At 49.0% G+C, this 22,386-nt stretch overlaps 1 protein-coding gene across 5 annotated transcripts in view; it reads right to left on the bottom strand.

Annotated features, from left to right (window-relative positions):
• LOC138468321 (exportin-5-like) overlaps positions 1–22,386 on the bottom strand; it is a 2,334,215-nt gene that overhangs the window by 315,683 nt on the left and 1,996,146 nt on the right. The window lies entirely within an intron of this gene.

Genomic DNA, 22,386 nt, shown 5'->3' with positions numbered 1-22,386 from the left:
GCATGCAGAAAAAAACAACTGAGGTCACGGGGCGAGGTGCCGTCTATTTCTATTACCGCCAACGACATGCCTGGTCTTGATGCCAAATCCCTGGGGGGAAACATTTTTTCCAAGTTTACTGCTGCCGCAAAATGACATCCAAGATGTAGAATCTGTGGTAGGACACAATCCATTAGAAGCAACTTTTCATTAGTATTGATTATAGGCTAATTAAGACCACATTTTGACATTAATTCATGTATAAGTGAAAAAGCTCACAAGCTTAAAAGTGTAATATACTTCTTTAAATAAAAGCAAGCAAACATACATGCCTGGAGGCCAATAATGGTGTTTCGACTTCCAGGCGGTCATAGACTTGCCCCAGAGCAGTAGACTCAAGCACAAGTGGACATTAGATCAAGGACAAGCAGGGGTTCTGTGGGCTCTCCTTCGATCATTTTCACAAAAAGGATGGAATAATGCACTACTGTTAACTAATATGGTGAAATAAAGTAGGATGTAGTTCACTAAACTTCAGGTGCTCCGGGTGAATTCCGGGATAAGGGAGGGGCAACCAAAGGAGAAAATTGCTCAAACAATTACGAGAAACAGGCACTCCTAAGGGACTAAGCCCATTCCAATTCAATGAAAAATCTTCAATTAAGTATCGTGAAAATATAACAAATGTATTAATACACTAAATATTTCCTGCAAAAGAAAAATAAGTCATCAACAAATCAACACAACATTGTCAACAATTGGGATTGAGTTTAAAGTCATTTGTTGACTGTATTGTGTCGTAAAGGGTGAGTTATATATTTCTGTTGGCCATACTCACCATTAAATGTAGAAAGAAGGGAAAAAAAAACACATTTTTGTTTCCATTTACAGAGTGTTGAAATACAGTGGGTACACATTAGGTGTTTACAATTGGTTAGTGGAGTTTTATTTCTTTATGCCTATAAGTAATTTGTTTTCACTAGTCAATTAGTTAATTTATATTAACCTTATATGTATAAGGAGGCAGTTTACCGTCACCTGAAGATGGATTAGAATCCGAAACACATGAATTGACTGGGAAATTCTCAGAACAAGTTCCACTCGCAAATCAAACAATTTTATGGTTTATTTCTCAAAGTGTGGACAGCTTTTATAATGAATGGATGGATCTCTTGTTTATAAAACCATAATTGGTCCAAGGCCCTCAGGCCAATCTCCTCATCTTCGATAGGTGCTTCCCTTGCCTCATCAATTTCCTTTCATCTCCTGCTGTCCCCTCCTGCCCCCACCCCCTTGGCTACCTTGACACTCTTCCATCCTCTTCTGCCCTCCCTCCCCCCGGGTTCCTTCACCTCTGCAGGCCGCACCTCTGATTTGTACCCCTCCTGGAAGGCCTTTACGGCTGGCAACCTTCTTATGCTTGCCACTCTCAACTTTCGCTCTGCTCAAACACTCCTCCGACATCTTCCACCTCCTGGAAGAACTCGACCTCGATGTCCTTGGTCTCACCGAGAGATGGTTCATGGCCAGCTTTGACACACTCCTCCCCGACGGCTAGAAGATCCTCTCTGCACCCAGATCCACCCGGTCTGGAGGGGGTGTAGCCCTGATCTTCCCTGAGTGGATTCCTGCCTCTATCATTCCCACGCAGACATACTCCTCTTTTGAATGCCTTGTCTGCAGGCTCTCTCTCTCTGTCCTGGTAACTCTCTTACTGTGACTATTATCCATCTGCCTCCTGATCAGATCAAATTTCTCTCCAAGTGGGCGGACCTCTCCTCCTTCCTCCTGGCCTCAACCACTCAACTCCTCCTTCTTGGTGAGCTCAATATCCATCTTGACACTACCTGTTCCTCCTCTGTACTCTTCCGTGACCTCTGCGATTCCATCTCCCTCTCTATCCTCCCCTATAGCCAGACTCACTCTGCAGGGCACACACTTGATGTTTTGATCTCCTTTGACCTCCCCCTCTCCATCCCTACGACTACTCCTCTCTCCTGGAGCGATCACTCCTATCTCTCCCTCTCTACCCACCCCCCCAGGCCAAGCCAACCTCAATACTGCCACCTACCTCCTCGGACATCCGGCCCATGAAGTGCGTGTCAGTTGAGGCTTTTGCCGCCACCTTCTCTCCCCCTCCTCCTCTGGCTGACTCACATCCTGACATCCCTTTCCATGCTCTACTCTTCTATCACCGATACTCTTGACACTCTTGCACCTTCATGAGAATCTGTTTGAAGGCCAAAGCCAATTGCAATTCTTGGTACGACTCAGACCTAGCTACCCTCAAACGCAAGTGCAGGGTGGCTGAGAGGAAATGGAGGGCTTCTTGTTCATCCTCTGACAAACTGGCCCGCCGTCTGCTCCACAGGCAATTCTGACTCTCTGCCCATTCTAAGAAGAGAGCCCACATCCAAGCCCGTGTCTCTGCCCATCTTACAAGTCGGCCGAACTCTTCAAAATCTCAAAGGAGTTGGCCAACCATGCTGCAGTGTCTACCTCTCCTGTCGCCCCCCAGGCCCTTTGCACGGCCCTTTCCTCTCACTTCATCTAAAAAACCCAGGACATCCTGTCCACCCTCTCATCCCCTGCCACTCTTTTCCCTTCTTCTAGGAACTCTGCCCGTCTCGTCCTTTCCCCTTTTCTTCCCTGACGAGGTCTCTAGATAAGCCCGATCTATGAAAGTCTTGTCAAAACTGTTTTTCCAAAACCAACAAGGACCACATTGACACCCTTGTTCCTGCCCTGGCAGATTTCTGCAACCTCTCCTTTGCCTCGGGAGTCTTCCCCCTCCCCTCTGAAGCTTTCTCTTGTGCACCCTCTTCTCAAGAAACCCACAGCTGACCCTTCTTGCCCGGCAAACTATTGCCCAATCTCCATCACTCCTTCCCTGTCGAACACCTGGCAAAGCTGGCCATGATGCAGCTTAGCCTTCACTCTGATTCTGTTGGTTGTCTCCACGACCATCAGTCTGGCTTTAGAGCTGCCAGAAGCACGGAAACTGCTCTCCTGAACATCTGCTTTCCAACCTGGACTCCAACATCCCCTCTGTCCTCCTCCTACTCTCTCTATTCTGCCTTCGACACAGTCAACCATACCATCCTGCTCAACCGTCTCTGTGACAACCTGGGTATCACTGATTAGGCTCTGGCCTGGCTGACTTCTTTCCTCTCTGATCGACCCTTCCAGGTCCAACTTGGGTCCTTCCTTTCCTACATCTCCCTCTCTACCTTTGGTGTTCCCCAGGGGTCTAACCTCTCTCCCTGGCTGTTCAACCAATACCTGGCAACTCTCGCCCATCGCTTTGCCGTATTTTGCTCCAACTTTCAGTACTATGCGGATGACAACTCATTCTCAGGCTTCCCTCGGCCACTGCTTCTCCTTCTCTCATCTCAGATTGCCCGTCTGCTATTCAGGAGTGGTGTGCCGCCAATGATCTCTGCCTGATTGCCAGCAAGAGAGAGATCCTCCTCATCGGCAAACCACCCTCCTTTCCAGTCACACTCTGGCCGGCCTCCCTTGGCCCTCCTCCTAACCCCATCAGCGATGCTAAGAACCTCAGGGTCATCTTCGACTCCATGCTTTCCTTTTCTGCCCACATCTCCATGTCTCTCTTTTTATTTTTTTTATTTAAATTCAGCTAAGTAAACTCAACTTCTTCAAAACACTTTAAAATTACATTCTTGATAATTCAAAATTAGAAGAGTCAATCTTACATACAAAATTATGAAAGCAAAGAGCCTACGTTACAAAGAGAGCATGCACCACAAAAGCAGTGAAATAAAATAAATTGGACAGATAAAACAACTGAAGCTAGTAAAACGGAATATCTACTATACTGTTCGACGATATCAATTAATATAATCGATTCAGCCAAAATCGGAGAATAGCCCTCTGGTTAAGACATGTAATGACAATGTAATTGTGATGCAAAACAATAAGACAAATATATGTATCCTTTAGATCGCTACTCGACCTCAGTATCATTGACCGTACCTAGTTTCAGCGCATTCAAAAAATTAATGGTAGCTATTCGAATACTCAAAACTTTGGTTTCCAAAATAGTTGGCCAACGATTTTCAGGTGACATTGAACCAAAGTACTTCAAGTGCTTGTTGAAAGATGGAACAAGTTACTTACCTGTAACTGTTGTTCTCCAGCATGGGTCTGGCATGGATTCACATGCTCATGAATATTCCACGTCGTCAGGCTGGGAATCCTCGGTAAAGAAAAAACCAGTATCAGTTTCGTTTCTGATCTGTCTTTCGTAGTAGTAACCAATCACTGATCTCTGCGTCATACTGACCACAGCCAATGACTGCCCTCTACCTAAGCCCCGCCTCTGGCAGCCATCTTCAGATTTGGTAGCACGTGAAGTGGCAGTATGACCAAGTGAAGAGCCGCAGAGGGGCAGGCGGGAGGGTTCGCATGTGAATCCATGCCAGACCCATGCTGGAGAACAACAGTAACAGGTAAGTAACTTGTTCCTTCTCCAGCATGGGGTCTGGCATGGATTCACATGCTCATGAATAAAGACTACATAGCAGTACACACATGCACAACCACGGGAGGTGGCAAAGGCTCAACATTAAGCATTACATCAAACTCAACATTAAGCAATTCTTACCTCCTCACCAGGCTCACCTTAGGCGAACAGGTTGCGCAGCACTGCTTGGCCGACCCTGGACTCCTCCCTGGAATCCCGATCGACGCAGTAGAATTTCGTGAAGGTGTGCGTCGACCTCCACGTAGCAGCCCTGCAGATGTCCAGCAAGGGCACACCAGATAGGAACGCCGTGGTAGCTGCGATCGCTCTGGTGGAATGGGCTCTCGGACGGCCAGGCAGCGGTCGGTTTGCCAACCGATGACAGTACACGATACAGCCGGAGAGCCATCTGGAAATGGAAGCCTTCGAGAGAGCCTTCCCCTGATTGACAGGTCCAAAGTTCACAAAGAGTTGTGACGTCTTCCGAAAACACTTTGTGCGGTCCATGTAGAACTTCAGCGCTCTAGCCACATCCAGCGAGTGCAAAGTCCTTTCAGCCGGCGACGAAGGCGACGGGAAGAAAACAGGCAACACCAAGGGTTCGTTGAGGTGGAAGTCCGACGGCACCTTGGACATGAAGGAGGGGTGCGTCCTGAGCACTACCCTCGTGTAGTGAAAAGTCAAGTACGGGGCCTTGCAGGAAAGGGCCTGGATCTCTCCCACCCGTCGTGCGGAGGTGATGGCCACAAGAAACGCTGTTTTCCACGACAAGAACTTCAACGGAGCCGAGTGCAGAGGCTCCAACGGAGGTCCCATGAGCTTGGTCAGCACCACGTTGAGATCCCACGCCGGGGCCAGAGCCTTCACCGGCGGGAACGATCTGAACAGTGTTTTCATGAACTCTTTCACCAGACGATGAGACCACAAAGACGTCCGCCCCGTGGTTCTGGTGTATCGGGAGATCGCAGCAAGATGAATCTTGATGGACACGTGCGCCAGTCCAGCTTTGGCCACCGTCAGTAGGTACAGCAGTACTTGGGGAGCCGTAATCCGCAGAGGGTTAATCTTCTGTGCGTGGCACCAGACAGAGAACCTCTTCCATTTGTGTCCGTAGCATTTAAGAGTTGAGGACGCCCTGACCTTTGCAAGAACCTCTCTGCAGTCGGCCGGTATGTCGTATCCTTCAAACTCTAACGCTGCAGGAGCCAGGCCTGCAAGTTCAGCCACTTCGGGTCGTGATGGAGGATGGCGCCTCCTTCCCTGGAGAGCAGATCCGCGTCCACTGGCAGCTTGATTGACGAGGACGCTGACAAGTCCAGAAGGTCCGGGAACCATATCTGCCTTGGCCACGCAGGTGCGACGAGGATCATCCTGCACCGTGACCTCTTGAGCTGGTTGATGAGCCGGATCAGCAATGGCAATGGAGGGAACGCGTATAGAAACAGGCCCTCCGAGGGGAACGAGAAAGCATCGCCCATGCTCCTCGGCTGGGGAAACCTGCTGGCAAACCTCCGGCACTTGGAGTTCGTCGCTGTCGCGAACAGATCGATCTGGGGTGTGCCCCACCGTCGGAAGAGGCGGTCCACTAGATCCTGTCGTAGTTCCCACTCGTGGCACGAGCGCAGCTCCCTGCTGAGTGAGTCGGCGATGGTGTTTTTTATCCCTGCCAGATGAAACGGCACCAGAATCATCCTTTGGGCGACGGCCCAATGCCACAGATCCTGCGCCTCCCTGGACAGGGCTGGGGACCTGGTTCCGCACTGTTTCCTGATGTAGAACATGGTGGTGGTGTTGTCGTTGAAGATCCTCACCACCTTGCCCTTGAGGGACGGAAGGAAGGACCCGAGGCCCCAAAACACTGCACAGAGCTCCAGGACGTTGATATGGAGGGACTTCTCCGTCGGGAGCCAAAGGCCTCTCGCGTGCAGATTTTCGGTGTGCGCTCCCCACCCTTCCAGGGAAGCATCCGTGGTCACTGTCTCCTGGTGGCCGTGGGTATGGAAGTCCATGCCCGCCGTCAGATGTGCGTGGGTGCCCCACCACCGGATCGCTCGTCGGAAACTCTCGTCGAGTGTGATCCTCTCCTCGAAGCTGCCCGTCGTCTGGATCAAGCGCGCATCCAGGAACTCCTGCAACGGGCGCATCCGGAGCCTGCACAGGGGGATGAGGTAAATGCAAGACATCATCATTCCGAGGAGGGACTTGATGGACCTCACTCTGGCCGCTTCCGCAACCAGCATCCGCTGCACCTTGCCCAGAATGGCCCTCATCCTTTCCTCCGACGGAGAGGCCAGAAGCGACACTGTCGAGCTTCGCTCCCAGAAACAGTGCTTCTTGCGCGAGCACCAGGTGGGACTTGGCGTAGTTTATGGAGAACCCCAGGTCCGTGAGAAGTTGGACGGTCCTTGCCGTGTGCTCCACGGCGAGCTCCCTCGTCTTGGCTCGGATGAGCCAGTCGTCCAGGTAGGGGTAGACGTGGATCCCCTCTCGGCGCAGCTGCGCCGCCACCGGTGCGAGGCACTTGGTGAACACCCTGGGTGCCGACCTTAGCCCGAAGGGAAGAGCTCTGAACTGATAGTGACGCCCTTGGACCACGAACCTGAGAAACTTTCGGTGTCCCTTTAGGATGGGAATATGGAAGTAGGCATCATCAAAATCCAACGACGACAGGAAATCGCCCTCCTCCAGCTGGCCCAGGACGTGTTGGAGGGTGACCATCCGGAACGTCTGTGTCTTGATGAATTTGTTCAGTCGTCGTAGGTCCAGGATGGGACACCATACTCCCGTCGTCTTCTTCACGAGGAAGTATCTCGAGTAAACTCCGGAGCCCCGAAGCCTCTTTGGGACGAGCTCGATGGCGCCCTTCCTGAGCATCGCCTTTACCTCCAAGAGAAGTTGAGGGACGTGATGTTCTTTCCTGGCCACAGGGGGACGCGCGGGCACCTTTTTTGAAATTCGAGCGCGTGACCCTGGGCTAGGGCGTCCAGCACCCAACGGTCGGTGGAGATGGACTCCCACACGCTGACGAAGCTCGCCAGCCGGCCTCCCACCGGGGTGCTTCGGTGGGGGCCCGACCCCACGGCCGGTTCAGTCCTGCTTCGACGAGGCTTTGCCGCCTTGACCTCCTTGGCGACGACGGCGGGGTCCGCCTGACTTGCCTCGTCCCCTGACGAACGGGCCGCTTGACGGTAGGTGGAAAATCCGCCGGCGGAATCTTTGGAGGTACCCTGTTTGCCTCCGCCGCTCCGAAAGGGCGGCCGCCGTTGCTGGAGAACCCCAAGAGCCCGGGCCATCTCCGTGTCTGCTTTGATGGCTTGAAGGGAATCGTCCACTGTTTTCCCAAACAGGTTGTTTCCATCGAACGGCATGTCCAAGACTCTAGTCTGCACGTCTTGACGGAAGTCAGTAGCCTGGAGCCATCGACGCCGCCTAAGGCACACGCCGGTGCTCAATTGGCGAAATCCAGTGTCAGCGATGTCCGTCGCAATCGTGATGGCGTGGTCCGACGCCACCTCTCCTTCCTGCAAGATCTCTAGGGCATCCGCCCTCTTGTCGTCCGGTAGGAAGTCCAGCAGGGGGGCCAGTTTGTACCACAGCTCCCTGTCGTAGCGGGCTACGATAGCCAAGGCGTTGGCCGCCTTAATCGTCTTCGCTGCAGACGAGATGACCCTGCGTCCCATCATATCCAATTTCTTTCCCTCGCCGTCCGGCGGGGAAGTCGACGTCGAGGCCGCACCCCCCCCCCCGCTTTCTTCCTGGCCGCCGCGGAGACGGAGTCCGGGGTCGGCTGTGCCCGAAGGCAAGGCACACGGGGGCCGCGTCCGGGACCCGGTACTTCTTCTCGTACTGATCCCTTCTAGCCGGCGTCGTGGATTGGTTCTTGTGGAGGGCGAGGCCCTCATCCCAAATATCGTCCAGTAGAGGCACGGAGAGGACCGTCATCCTCTTGGCCTCGCGCCGTTGATAAAGGAAACCTTCCTTCTTCTCTTCAGGGCAGAGCTGGAAGAGCTCGGATGCCCTGGCGATCATGGAGTGAAACGATCCAATCTCGTCGGGCGGGGAAGCCCGGGTGGGAGGTGACGACGGCAGATCCTCGTCGTAAACCTCGTCGTCCGTACCCGTCGTGGCCGTGTCAGTCCCCGAATCATCCCCACGAGTCGTGGACGGGGAGGAGGGCTGAACAGGGCGCGATGGCTGAAAAGGAGGTGGAGGATGAATCCTTCTTCTCTTAGGGGGAGGGCTCCCAGAAGGGCCTGGCTCCGGGTCCCCTGTCGGGAGCGGTTCCTCCGCTGGTGGTAACGGCAGTCTCGTCCTTATCTCCGAGCATAAGGACTGTATAGCCAACAAAATGGCCGCCGAGTTGTCTTGCGGCGCTGGTTGAGGGGAGTCCGACCGGCGGTCAGGGGCCCCGTCAGCACCCTCGACGTTATCGTTGTCTCCTACGTCGGGATCCCTCCCGACGGGCTGGTCTTCCACGCCAACGCCGTGGCTTAAGACCTCGATCAGCTCTTCCTCAGAGGTTGAGGCCGAATCCACGACGACCTCCTGCCCCCCCTTTTTCTTCTCCGTCGGAGGTTTCACGGGGATCCTGTCGATGGGCATAAAAGAGGACTCCCTCCGCGGTGGCAGGGAGACTCTGAGCCCCGAGGTCGCCACCACTGGTGTAGCCTCCACAGGCTGAGCCAGGGGCGCCGCAACTGTCTCGATAGAGGCCTTGGCCGGATGGATTAAGGCTTTCACCACCTTAGGTGCGCTCACCGCCTTCTCCTTGGGGGGAGGGACACTGCCTCGCTCTCCCTCCGATGGGGCCTTCAAGCTCGACCGGGGCCTCTCCAGGAGCTTCGCCGGGTGCTCGGCCTTCCTCTTACCCGAACCAGAGCGTTGGCTCGTGGTAGATGGTGCCGGGGAGGATGCGCCCTGCCTGGCGCCCATAGAGCCCGACCGTTCGGCGCTCCCGGTGCCAGCGGACTCACGGTGCTTGGCCTTGTGTTGGACCCCCGTCGCCGGGGCGTCCTCATAGGTCTTAGAAGACCGCTCGGATTTCTTCTTCTCGCCTGATGGGCTCTTCCCTTCCAGCCAGTTGGCGAGACGTTGATGGCGGTCCTTCATGGTCCGCTCCGACATATTGCCGCAAAACGCACAGTCCTTCTCCACGTGCGTCTTGTCCTCATGTAGGCAGTAAAGACAAAAGGAGTGTTCGTCCTCAAAGACATTCTGAAGCTGGCATCCAGGGCAGACCCTGAACAGCTTTCCGGGCGTCGAGCTTCCCTTCTCCTGGGCCATGTCCGAGATGGGCCTGAGAAACTTCTGGAGTCCTCCAAAAGCGTGGCTCGACGAAATCTTCACCCTTGAGGAGCGTAGACGAATCCGACACGGGTCCCCGTTGATCGGATGAAGAAACGGTGGAGCGTGAGGCTCTTTTTGACCGAAAAATCGAAGTTTTTGAAAAAAAACGTGAAAAAATAGCACTAACGCTCGAGAGCAATAGCACGAGGATCCCAACACTTGAACGTGCGGTAAAAATCTGAAGATGGCTGCCAGAGGCGGGGCTTAGGTAAAGGGCAGTCATTGGCTGTGGTCAGTATGACGCAGAGATCAGTGATTGGTTACTACTACGAAAGACAGATCAGAAACGAAACGGATACTGGTTTTTCCTTTACCAAGGATTCCCAGCCTGACGACGGGGAATATTCATGAGCATGTGAATCCATGCCAGACCCCATGCTGGAGAACTTGCTCTTAAATCTATGAGGGCCGGACATTCGACAATTATGTGTTTCAACGTTTCTTTAGCATTTATATCACAACAAAATCTACAATGGATGTCTTTTAAATCGATACGTTTCCTTCTAACAAGAATCTCTCGTGTTAAGTACACTTTAAATCGTAGACGTTGGATCGCTGATCTAAGTTGCAGAGACGGAGCCCTGCATAAGTATGGTTCCAAAACATTAAGTCTTTTTTGATCAAAATCATGTGCCTTAAAGTCCTTATATGTAAGGCATTTAGTTCTGGTCTCTATCCAATCCAGCCCATAGATCTTGTTCTTTGCTCGGTCCGGGTTGGTCACCAGCGTGTCAATCGTCACATCTGCCTTTGCCAACACTTTGACGTCCACGTTCGCACAAAAACATGGGAAGATAACATATAATCAGAAAGGCATGCTAAAATTCAATCATTTTGGATATACACGAGGCATTTACGAAATAGAGCACATAGACGCCACTTGTAAACCGTCACCAATGAGGTAAGACCCAGCTCATGTCGCAGCCACGGCCCAGGTATAAAAAGTGGAAGGTGGAGGACACGCCTCCAAAGGTTCGCCTCTAATTTATTCAAGAAAGACGCTGTGATAATATTTTTGGTCTTTAATCCATAGAGAATTATTGGCATCACTTTCTGGCGCAAATATGTCACTGCTGGGCAAATGGAAATGTCTAGAATGAGCCGTGTCTGTGGGATAGCTGAGTTAAACTTGTGGGCAAGCATTTTTAGCTGTGAGTCAACATGAGGCAATCCATCAAATAGAAGACCCAAAGAGATAGATTGGAACAATCTCAACACTCACATTTTTGATGTTCCAATCAATTTTCGCTCTATGGTGTAACCTTGGTGCGCAAATCACAATTTATGTTTTTTTTAGATTAATGATTAATTCATTCTTAACTAAATAGGCACTTAAGGCTGACAGAAGAAGCTGTATACCTATAGGGGTTTTAGAAACTAAAACTAGGTCGTCAGCATACCACAAAGCTTTGACCGCCAAACCCTTGAGCTTTGGAGAGTCCGAACAAATTTGAGAAAAGGCATGCATCACATGTATAAAGAAGTTAAAGAGGGCCGAAGCAAGGATACAGCCTTGCTTCAACCCTCTGTATGCTGTAATTGCTGCCGACAGCAGACCCATCAATGATAGCCTGATCTTTATTGTGGTATCCGAGTGTAAGGCGTAGATGATGTCACACAAAGTAATTGGACACCTGGCATTCAGCAATGTCAACATTAGTTTAACTCTTGAAACTGAGTCGAAGGCTGTTTAGATGTTTGTGCATGACCTTTAAGAGCATTCAAAGTGAGAAGATTGACTGCTGTCCTGAGACCAGCAACGAAACCTGTCTGATTGGGATCACGTTGTTCGCATGTTCGTGTCCACTGGCCAAAGTCTCTCAGGACTAACCTTGAGCAAATTTTGCCCGGCGCGTCAAGTAACACGATTGGGCGATAGTTTGCTGGTGCACCACAATCGCCTTTTTTAAAGATTCGCACAATCAGAGAGGTGCGCCATGAGTCCGGTAACTTTCTAGACAGCAAAATGTGTTGAAAAACATTAAGTATACAAGCTCAATTTTTTGGATTCTCCTTGAACATAAAATTAGACAGACCATCAAGTCCCGCTGCACGAGAAGCTGAGGATTTGTGTATGAGCTCCTCAATTAGTTCCTCACAACAATTTAGGTGCCACCTCGTCATGGATTGTTTCTGATACTTATATACAGCAAAGCTTTCATCCGCATAAAGATGTGCAAAATGCGCAAGCCATTGGGCTTCTGAAACCCCATTCAATTGGGCACTTGCTTGTGTTTGATTTGAGGTACTGCTAAGCAGAATCCACACCTGCGCCAAGTTTTTATTCTGAATCACACTTGTGAACGCCTCACTGTCAGATTGAAACAATTTGGCTTTCCTTACACGAGTCCAGTAACGAGATCTACACTTAATGGCTCTTCGAGCCTGATTACATTGGATTAAAGGTAGTTTCGAGCTGGCTCTCAGATATTTCCTGTGGGCTACTTTGGTTTGTTGTGTAAGCAAATTGAAACTGAGGGTGGTTCGATCGGAGAATGCATTTGTCAGTATAGATAGTTTTAAAAAACGACAACACCTCTACATATGACTCATGACTGACCTCCTTTTGATTGTCCATGATAGCCTTATTTAGAGCAGAGAGTGAATTATCGGACCATCTGAAGGAGTCTTTGCATTGTTGATTGTCATTGTTTGGGTGCACCACAGTTGTTTATTCCCCCAATGATCATGATCCCATTGTCACTGTAAAGAGAGAAGGTGGTGATCACTAGCGGTTTGTGGAATCATTTCAAGTTTTGTTGTTTTTTGAAATAAGCACTTATACAAGTATATATAGTCTATGGTGGATTTTGACGTGCCCCTTTGCCATGCATGATGTGAAGGGATATTTGCCATGTGGAAGTTACGATCTGCAACAAACTTTATCCACCTCTCCTTATCTTGTGTACGAGATGATCTGTTCACCCCAAGACAATTCAAGTTGAGATCGCCTGCCAGAATTATGCCCAAGATGTTGGGTGCTTGTGATGCCAGTTCTACAGCACTGGAAAGGCCTTTGTAAAACATGTCATCCGAAATGCCCCCGGGTTATGATATAAATTGATCACCGCCACAAATTGGGTAGATTTAAATATTTTGACCATTTGTATGAAATTGTTCGGAGAGGCCGACTTGGTCATTGTTATTCCTCGGCTAGTTTTGACTGCCACCATGAGCCCTGCTGTGGGTCTTTCTCTTTGGGCAGACAATGCTGGCAACAACAAGACATCGTGGTCATCCCAGACTAGAGCCACTCGCATCCAAGTCTCTTGGAGAACCACTATGTCAAATTGATTTATTGGATGGTTTAAGCCCCATTGCAGATGAGTGTGTCCCCTAGTGTTCCAACTGGCTAAAGAAGTAATCGTTGGTGTTGCTTCTATAAATGGTATGGCCTTCAAAGGAAACCCTTTCTCTCGATTCTGTGACGCCATTGGACCACAATATGGACATGAACAAATTTGAATGTGTGGTGCCCCTGAAGATGTTGTTTCTTTACTCACATTGGCATCTTATTTTCTTGAATTAAACAATCAGGATCTTGCGCGACCAAGAATCCCATTTTGAATAACTCAATTTTTGCTTTCCAGATCGAGTTTAACACTAGGCCCGATTTGATCCAGAGACGCACAATGGACAGATTATGATCACAAACAAACTCCACCTGGTCATTATCACCTAAGGAGATATCTTCCAAACTATCTACATTTCAGAATATGTTCAATATGCTTGAACGGCATAGATCATATTTTGCGAAGGGAGCAGCACGACATTTTACAATAAAGGTATGACAGTTATTGAAGGAATTTTTCTTTTCTGCTCTAGGTGACTTGAGTTGGCAATGGAGTTATTATTCATGTTTTTATTTGAAGCTGTTAAACCCTGTTCACCGTGAGAGCAAGACACTTTTAGGGGCCTTGCACACGCATTAGCTTGTGCGAAAGAGGGCAAACAGTTCAGGGCATCATTATGTATAAGTTGAGTGGTATTCACTATTGCTGGAGCCGATTCCCTCACGGCGGAATGTGAAGGGTTGACTACCATGGCTTGAGTAACACGCTGTACTAAATAAGCGTCCACAGCTGCTTTGATCGATAGGGTGCGCTCTCGCAAATCCCTATCTTCTGGAGATTCATTACGTTTCTGTAGCCTTACCGGCATGTCACACCTGGAGGTTACATGACAATCAATATGATCGTTATGCCTAGGTGAGTTATGCACTGTGTTTGAAGTTGTACCAATTAAATCAACTAACTTCGTCAAAGGAGCATAGTTCTTAGGTTGTGTACAGTGCAAATGGGCATCAGGAATTACGGTCATGTTTACCAATGTGGGAATTGGGGCAGATCTTGAGGATGGATTCAGCAATGCGGTCTTTGGGAGCCGGACTGGTTGAGGCAACTGAGTTTGCATTATTGTTGCATTATGTGACTATCACTTGCTCAGAATGCGCGGTTTTTGTCGATTTTCGTGTTGCCACTTTAGTTTTGGGGTTTGGTCGTTTCACATGCACTTTGTGACTCAGGATGTGAGAAAAGTTCCACGCTGTTCACCACGTGGTTTGGGTCGCTGTGTTTGTTTAACTCCCATCTATGCTGATCCACGAATCATTGAGTATTACTACTTCAGGTTTGTGAGGTTCAATGGGACAAATTATGTTCTTAAATAACGGCAAAGCCGAAAGAAAGGCACTAGGGTTTGGCTGCTTATTAGCCAAAGCTTGAAATTCAGACGAGCCCTCAGTCAATATCATATTTGCATCATTATTTGATTTATGCGTATCTGCGGGTACCGTTAAGATCTAATCTAATATTTGTTGGATTTGGTTGGATTGGTGCGATATTTTTGCGTCCATAGTTTCAAATAATTTAAATAAACTAGCTATGGTGGTGTTAACCGCTGCTAGGGTGATTTCACTAAGAGCCAAATTTTCTGAAGGATTGTCTGGATTATCAATACGCAGTCTGCGCCGCGGCGTTGGGTGCAGAAAAGAATCAGCAATGGAATGGACTGTATGGTAGTGTCCATCGAGCCTGGACCAGCATAGTTTATTGTGATCAGACTGGGCAAGCAACTTGGGTTACCAGGGCTCGCGTGAATCGAGATGTCTGCTGAATCAGGCGACATTTCGCTATGCTCGTTTACTGGGGACATATGTTGCACATTATTTTTGTTAATTTTGTAAGGCGTTGCAGATACTGTTAAAATAGTAAGGTCATAAATGCCTGGCAGGGCCGGCTCCATACACGGGCCACTACTTAAGCAGACCATTGTTCCCACTGGGCACCGTTCTACAGGGGGTGCTACATCAGGAGGAAAATCCTCTGCCATGCACTCCTTTATTTTCACACAGAACAAGCAAATATCTCTGTTGGAAAGGGGGGTTCTGAGAACAGGGGTTAGTGCAATGGTTTTCCTAGTGGTCCGAGAGGTGGGTTTTGCTTTTTCACCCACGTTCCTTGGGGTATTTAACAGACCTGATGCGTCAGACATATTTGATTTTAGAGTGTAAAGACAAAGTTGCATGAATACCCCCTGCACCAAAACACGTTCGATTTATATAGAATCCACAATGCACGACAACAAGAGAGACACCACTACAACACAAGGAAATAAGTCTACTTGCTCACACCACCAAGGGCAACTAGGGCGTGCCACACTTCTCAAGAACAGGTTTGACATGCATAAAATCGGGCTCCAGCAACGCAGCACCATGGCAAAGCGGCTAAGTGTTACTTGAGGTTCTTGCTTGGTGCGCGCTCAATATATGGTACGCCTCCAAAAGGGGTGTGTTTACTTGGCACCAGCCTGAGAACAACAGGAAAAACAACATAAGTAACGTTATTTAGTATAAAGTAAAAGTGATAATGTCCATATTCTTTCTTCACCTTCTGGGATAGTGAGTTCAGCTCACACAAAGTCCACCAATGTCCAAGATTAGAAAGATATCCAAGCCGCTGAAGAGGACGAGCAGAGTTTCGCGGCTAAGCGGTACTTGCTAGGTGCGCACATGTGCTTAATATATGGTGCGCCTCCAAAAGGGGTATGTTTACTTGGCACCAGCATTCTGGGATAGTGAGTTCAGCTCACACAACGTCCACCAATGTCCAAGATTAGAAAGATATCCAAGCGGCTGAAGAGGACTAGCAGAGTCTCGCGGTTAAGCGGTACTTGAGGTACTTGCTTACTTGCTTAGATATCTCTAAAAAGTCAAACTTCCAACTGCACCTCCTCAGAGATATTCCGCCTTTCCTCTCCTTCCCCCCAGAAGCTCATCATCTCTCGAGCCCTGGTACGCTCTAGGTTGGATTACTGCAACAGCCTCTTTCTAAATCTACCTGCTTCTACTCTCTGCCCTTTGCAACTCATCCAGAACAGGACTGCAAGGCTTGTCCTTGGCCTCAAGCCCACGGATCATATCTCCCCAGCGCTGAAATCTCTTCATTGGCTCCCAGTGGCTGCAAGGCTTGCTGAGGCCTGGGTCCAAAACCCCTTTAACTATCCCTCCGTAAACAGCCTTCCTCTCGAGCCCTTCGCTCCTCCACCTCCAACTCCCTCTGGGTCAGAGGTAGATCTCGGTCTTCGGCTGTCCTCTGGAATAGCCACCCTGCCACTCTGAAACTTGGAGAACCATTTCCGGTTCCGGAAGCACCTCAAGACCTTCCTCTTTGCTTCTGCTTCGCTCCTCCTCTCCCCTGCTGATCTGCTCTGCTTCAGCATTGTGCACCTAGTGACCCTCTGATTTCGGGCCCAGGTACTTGCTCACCCTACCACGCACCCGCACTTCTTCCTGGCAACCCTTGCACTTTGGTCTGTTTCTGTAACCCTACAGTCGCCCCCCCCCTTTACTGCACTTATCAGACCCCCCCCCCCATCTGTGCCTTAAACCTACCACTTGCTGGTTGCACTACCATTGTTTCTTATTCCTTTGCTCAGCAATCTCCTCCTCTTCCCCACAACCCCTGCACTTGCCCCCTTCCCTTTGCCCTGCACTTGCGCGTTCTCAATGTCACTGGGCCTAGTAAGATCGTTGTTTTCGTTCTACCTTGTCCCCCTCTCTTGCCTTGTCGCGCTCTGAAACACTTGTGTATGAGCATGATACAAATACATATCAATATCCATGTACAATTATGCAGAAGGAACATCATTTTGATGTTATTCACTTTTTACATTTTGCATTTATTTGTTGAAAATCTTGCGTTTATTTTTTTATTACTTTTATTTATCTTTTTTGCCTGAAGTAATGGAGTCTGCATTGAATCAGATTTGGGTTAGCCTATTAAGAGTGCCTGGGCTCTCGTCAATGTTTGAGCTATTTTTCTCCTTAATAAATAGAAAGTTCTCACAAGAGAGGAGAAATAACCTACTGGTAATGTTCTTTCTATGGCTTCTCCCACAGATTCTGCATCAGAAAGATATCCCTTCCAGCGTCAGATGCAAGGAAAACATTTCGACAGGGTGCGTAGTGCACCTCGACTCAGCTATGAATCCATCTTGACTCGATGCAACGGTCATCAGCTCCTGTAGTGATGTCTGTCGTCGTGCATATACTACATCACTATGCCCCATACCTCAGTCCCCCCCAGCCCTCAAGCTCAGCTAGAGCGGAGGAAGATTGTGGAATCGGCTGAAAGCAGTGACACCTAATACAAACAAAAAAGTAACATGTCTTTTTTTTCGGGTGAGGAACAGAACTGCACATGGTTGCAGAAGGGCACACAACAGGTGTAGGAGCCCAATAAGAGATAGTCAATCTCTTCTTCTCCCAAGAGATGATTCATTATGGAATGCAGGCACTTTCATAGCAGGGCAGGATGAGAGGGTGATGAGGCATCTGCAGGAGAAGAATCCATAGAAAGAACATTACTTGCAAGTCATTTTTGCTTCAATGGATTGCTTTCTCCCAGAGATTCCTCTTCAGATAGACTCTCAAAGCAGTATGTAGTCTGGCAGAGGGGTTAAAGTCCCTAAACCAGGAAACTCTGTAGCACCGCTCTTCCAAAACGAGCATCAGCACCATGCAACACATCCAAACAGTAATGTTTGGTGAAGGTGTGCGAAGTTGGCCATGGCGAAGCCTGGCAGATCTCTCTAACCATCACACCCCTCTGGAGTGAGCCCTGATACCCGGCGGAAGCTCTTTCCCTGTGTGATTGTAGCACTCTACTACACAAGTGTAATCCACATAGATATGGTGTGCTTAGAAAAAAGCTACAAACAGCTGGTCAGCCATCTTGAACTCTGCTGTCCTTCCGGCAGAGAAACTAAGGGCCCTCTAAGGGTCCAATCTGTGCGACCTCTCCTCTTCCTTGGAAGAAGGAGGAGGGTAGAACACAGGCAAGTCTATGCCCTGGGAGATGTGAAACACAAACAACCTTGGGGAAGAACCCTGAGCGCACCTTCAGCGATACCTTCTCCTTTAAGAAGCAGAGAAATGGAGGCTTGAATGACAAAGCTTGCAGCTCACTAACCCTTCTGGCAGAAGTGATTGCCAGTAGAAAGGCAATTTTCAAAGTGAGCAACTGAACTGGGCAAGAATGCACTGGCTCAAAAGGAGCCACCATGAGTAAAGTGGGAACCAGGTTAAGGTCCCAGTATGTGACAACAAAAGGAACAGATGGAAACTTATTCAAAGGGCCTTTCAGGAATAGGGCCATAACCAGGATTGTAAAGAAAGACCAGTGATCTGGAGACCTTTCGAAAACAGACAAAGCCGGCAAGTATCCTTTGACTGTTGAAACCTGAAGGCCCGACAAGGCCAGTGACAGAAGGAAATACATCACTGCAGTGGTTGGGCAAGAAAGAGGGATCTCTTGCTTCCTGCACCACACCTCGAATATTCTCCATCTGCACGCATACAACCATCTTGTTGATGGTCTGCATGCAACCAGCAGCGCTTCAAGCACCTCCCTCTGAGAGGTCCCAGTCATCTTTGTAAGGAATGCATGGCGGCAATAGTAAGACATACAAGTGACCACTGTGCAAGAGTGTTTATTGAACTTGCGCAAGGGTGTGATCAATGCCTATTTAAACCTAAATCTACAGATGGGAGCAAGCTACAACCATCAAATCATAATGCAGTCCTAGTGGAGTCTTGTCAAATAAAAACGACCTACACTAAAAAAACCTATTGCCAATCCTTGCCACTGATTTACAAATAACTTGGGGTAATATTCACAGGGCACTCTAGCAAAGCACACAGTTCTGACCCTTCTGTATCCAGGCCTCTTTACCTCTTGGCAAGTCTATTGGCTCAAAGTGCCTGCTGTACAAAACAAACATTCTTTTCCTTGCACCGTTATCCACATGTAAGGTGTTCCCCCTGGATCTCCCTCTTCTGGGGTCAGATCCCTTTCACAGCAATATCAGAGAATTATTTCTCGGGTGACTCATGGTTCACCCTGGACCCCCCTCAGCTGGGCTCAGATCCCTTCCAATTAGTCTCCCTCAGCCAGGCTCGGTCCAATTTCAATGTGCTTTAAATGATGGAAGACTTTCGAATATACACAGGGTTTAGCTTGACCCATTGTATGGCCACTTCGATTTCAATCTTCATTGTTAACATAAAGCATCAGTTGAATACCTAACGGAGACTTTAGAATGAGTACCCATGTGGCGCCGGACCACTCTGTATATGGTATTTTTACTTGACCTCCCAAAAGTTCAATCAGTCTTGATAGCTTTCAATTATATTTGCGTTGCTTATCGCGAATGCCTCTCACACTGTTCTCTTAATACAAAGTTGCTGCTTGCAACATTGGTTCAAAGCACAAGCTGGTTTGGCATCGGTCTCTCTGACTCGCCGGCTGTGCTGTCTTTTCAGACGCTGCTTTGTTGTAGGAGCCAAGGACAGTACCACAGCGGCAATCGCTCCTCCCCGCCTAGGCTGTCGACGCGAGAGCACCCTGGGTACCTCCGAGACACTGTATGGGTTTGATCAGCCTTCATTCCTGGTCTTCGGTTTCTTACTTTACAAGGTTCATGAAAATAACAGTCTTTAGAGTTAAAGGATACTTCCCTGCTTGAGACCCTCTCGGGTCTCTCCTTGCATTAAACTTCCATCTTGGAACTGCAATCTCCTTGTGTGTTTTGCCTCACTCGGAGTGTGCTTGAGTGCTATGCCTTTTATACGTGTGGGGAAGTGTGATGAAGTCAGGTGTGTGTAATGATCCGTAATTGCTTGACCATGGTGTTGCGACCGGTCAGTTATACAGATTTAGTGCTAGTTCGTTGTCGCTCATGGTGGGCAGTCTGTGAGAAAGTGTTTGTGTCGGGAAGGGGGGTGAGGATGTGGTGTTGATTTCCTAGGTATCCTACCTGGTAAATTGTGAAAAAGGTGTTATAAGGAAGGGGTTTACTGGGTCTCACTTCCACTCTCCGAAGTCCCCTCATCCAAGTGATCCTCCTGAACTGGCCCACCCTCAGGAACTGGATCCAAAAGCGATGTCCGTGTCCTGGCCACCTGGATGACAGATCCCCGGGGGCGGGTGGGACGGTATCAGGTATTAATATCGCCACATATATGGTCGCCGTAAATAATATCGGGGCGATATTATTTGGGTGACCATATATATGGCAACAGGGGCAAAAAAAAATCTTTTTTAAAAAATCATTAAATAAAATAAAATTGGGGGTTGCGGGGGTGTCACCCGCATGTTCCATGCAATAATGTCGCCACAAAAAACGACCATTTTTCGGCGATATTTTTGTGGCGACATTATTACATGGAACCGGTGGGACACCTTCAGGTTTCTCACATCATATCTTATCTTCTCAACAGCCACGCATGTAGATTGAGGGACTTCGGGTTCAACACTCGACCCTCCCACTGGCATAGGAGGTCCGGCCAATGTGGCAGCCAGAGAGGTGGGCAGATGGCCAAGCCCAGGAGTTCCAAGTACCATGTTTTCCTCGCCCAATCTGGGATGATCAAGATCATGGTCACCTGGAACCTCCTGAGAGCGCACAGGATGACAGGAATCGGCGGGAAGGCATAGTGGAAGTCTGACCCCACTAAGAATGCATCCCCCAGTGTGCTGGGAATTTCCTAGAGTAGAACTTTCTGCACTTCCTGTTGGACTGTGGACAACAGAGCCACTGTTGGGGTAAACCACTGAGCTAAGATCTCGAGAATGTCCTGGCACACCTCCCACTCGGGTGAGGTCATGCTCTGCCTGCTTAGGGCATCTGCCAGCCCATTCTCAGTCCCCGCCAGATAGACTGCAGCAAAGGAGATCTACCTCCCCACCCCCACCCAACAGCCAGAACCACAACTGCATTGCCACCCTGCAAAGGGGGAAAAAACGTACACCTCCTTGCTTGTTTAGGTGGTGCATGGCCAGTGTATTGTCAGTCATGATTAGGACGTGTTTCCCCTTGAGAGAGGGCGCAAAAGCTTTCTGGGCTAGCCTGAACGCTCGCAGCTCAAGCCTGTTGATATGCCACTGGCTCTCCATTGTGGACCAAGTGTCGCTCACCTGCAGTGAGCTCCCTAACCTTTCAGGGATGCGTCAGTCTTAGGCAGAATTATATGCAGTACCCTTTGGGAACACCACACACAATTAAGACTAAAAGTGACAGTACAATTTCACCTTAGGTACAAGCATGTACTACACAATTATAGTGGTAGCAGTAGCGGAGCAGCCAGACTTATCTCAAGAGTAAGTGAGCAGTATCAAATAGTTACACAAAGGACAGCAATTACTATGATTCAGGCAAACACTGACTCAAGGTTTCCAAGTAAAAGAATATACATTTATTTCACTCTTCAGTTGTATAACAGTACACTATTGTACACTATTTTAAGCAGTCTAAAAATCACACTCTTAATACAACACACCATTTCCCTTAAATTCCAGACAAGTTAAGCTCACAAAATGAAGTGGGAGCAAAATGGCACTCCAGCAATTTAAAAGGGAGGGAAAAACAAAGTTATTAGAAATTAGGTCAAACCAACAGGTAAGTACTCAGGGCAATTGAACAAGAGAGACTACAGTGAGGCGATCAGCTAGAAAAGGCGTAGGGCCAAAGTCAATGGGTCAAAAGACTTTTGCTCAAGATCACACAGTTCAGGGTAGTTCGCGGTAAATGTTTGTGGCATGGTTTCTGGACGAGGTTGGTTGATACAAAAGTTAGCTCAAACAGAAGAGAAGAACGAGCCCTCTGATTGTAGAAAGATTTCAAACACTTTCACCGCGGTTGAACGAAACGGACAACGGGATTTGCACAGTACCTTAAAATGGAGAGGGAGCTGAGGCGGACGGATCCTGGTAGTTCCTGAAGTGACTGTCGGACTGACAAGTAGTAGTAAGACTGGAGGGTCCTGCGCTACCCAGGGAAGAAACCAGCAGCAGAGCAAAGCAACAAATAAAAGGTGAGCTCCTGAAAACCCAAGCAGGGTCCGACCTTCCTGGCTATCCTGCCCACTGTAGCGCTGTACCGCGAATTCGACCAGAGGATGGGTCCTGGCTTGTAGTTTGGGCAAACTGGTTGGTCCCACCAGCTCAAGGGAAGAGGTTTCCTGGAGGATCTTCTCGGTCGTCGGATTCTGGAGATTCAGGTCTGCAGCAGGGCTT

Source organism: Ambystoma mexicanum, chromosome 4q (genome assembly GCF_040938575.1).
Source record: "Ambystoma mexicanum isolate Mex_15411 chromosome 4q, UKY_AmexF1_1, whole genome shotgun sequence".
Classification (NCBI taxonomy): domain Eukaryota; kingdom Metazoa; phylum Chordata; class Amphibia; order Caudata; family Ambystomatidae; genus Ambystoma; species Ambystoma mexicanum.
Note: the sequence above shows the minus strand (reverse complement) of the source record. Positions and strands in the feature narration are given on the sequence as shown.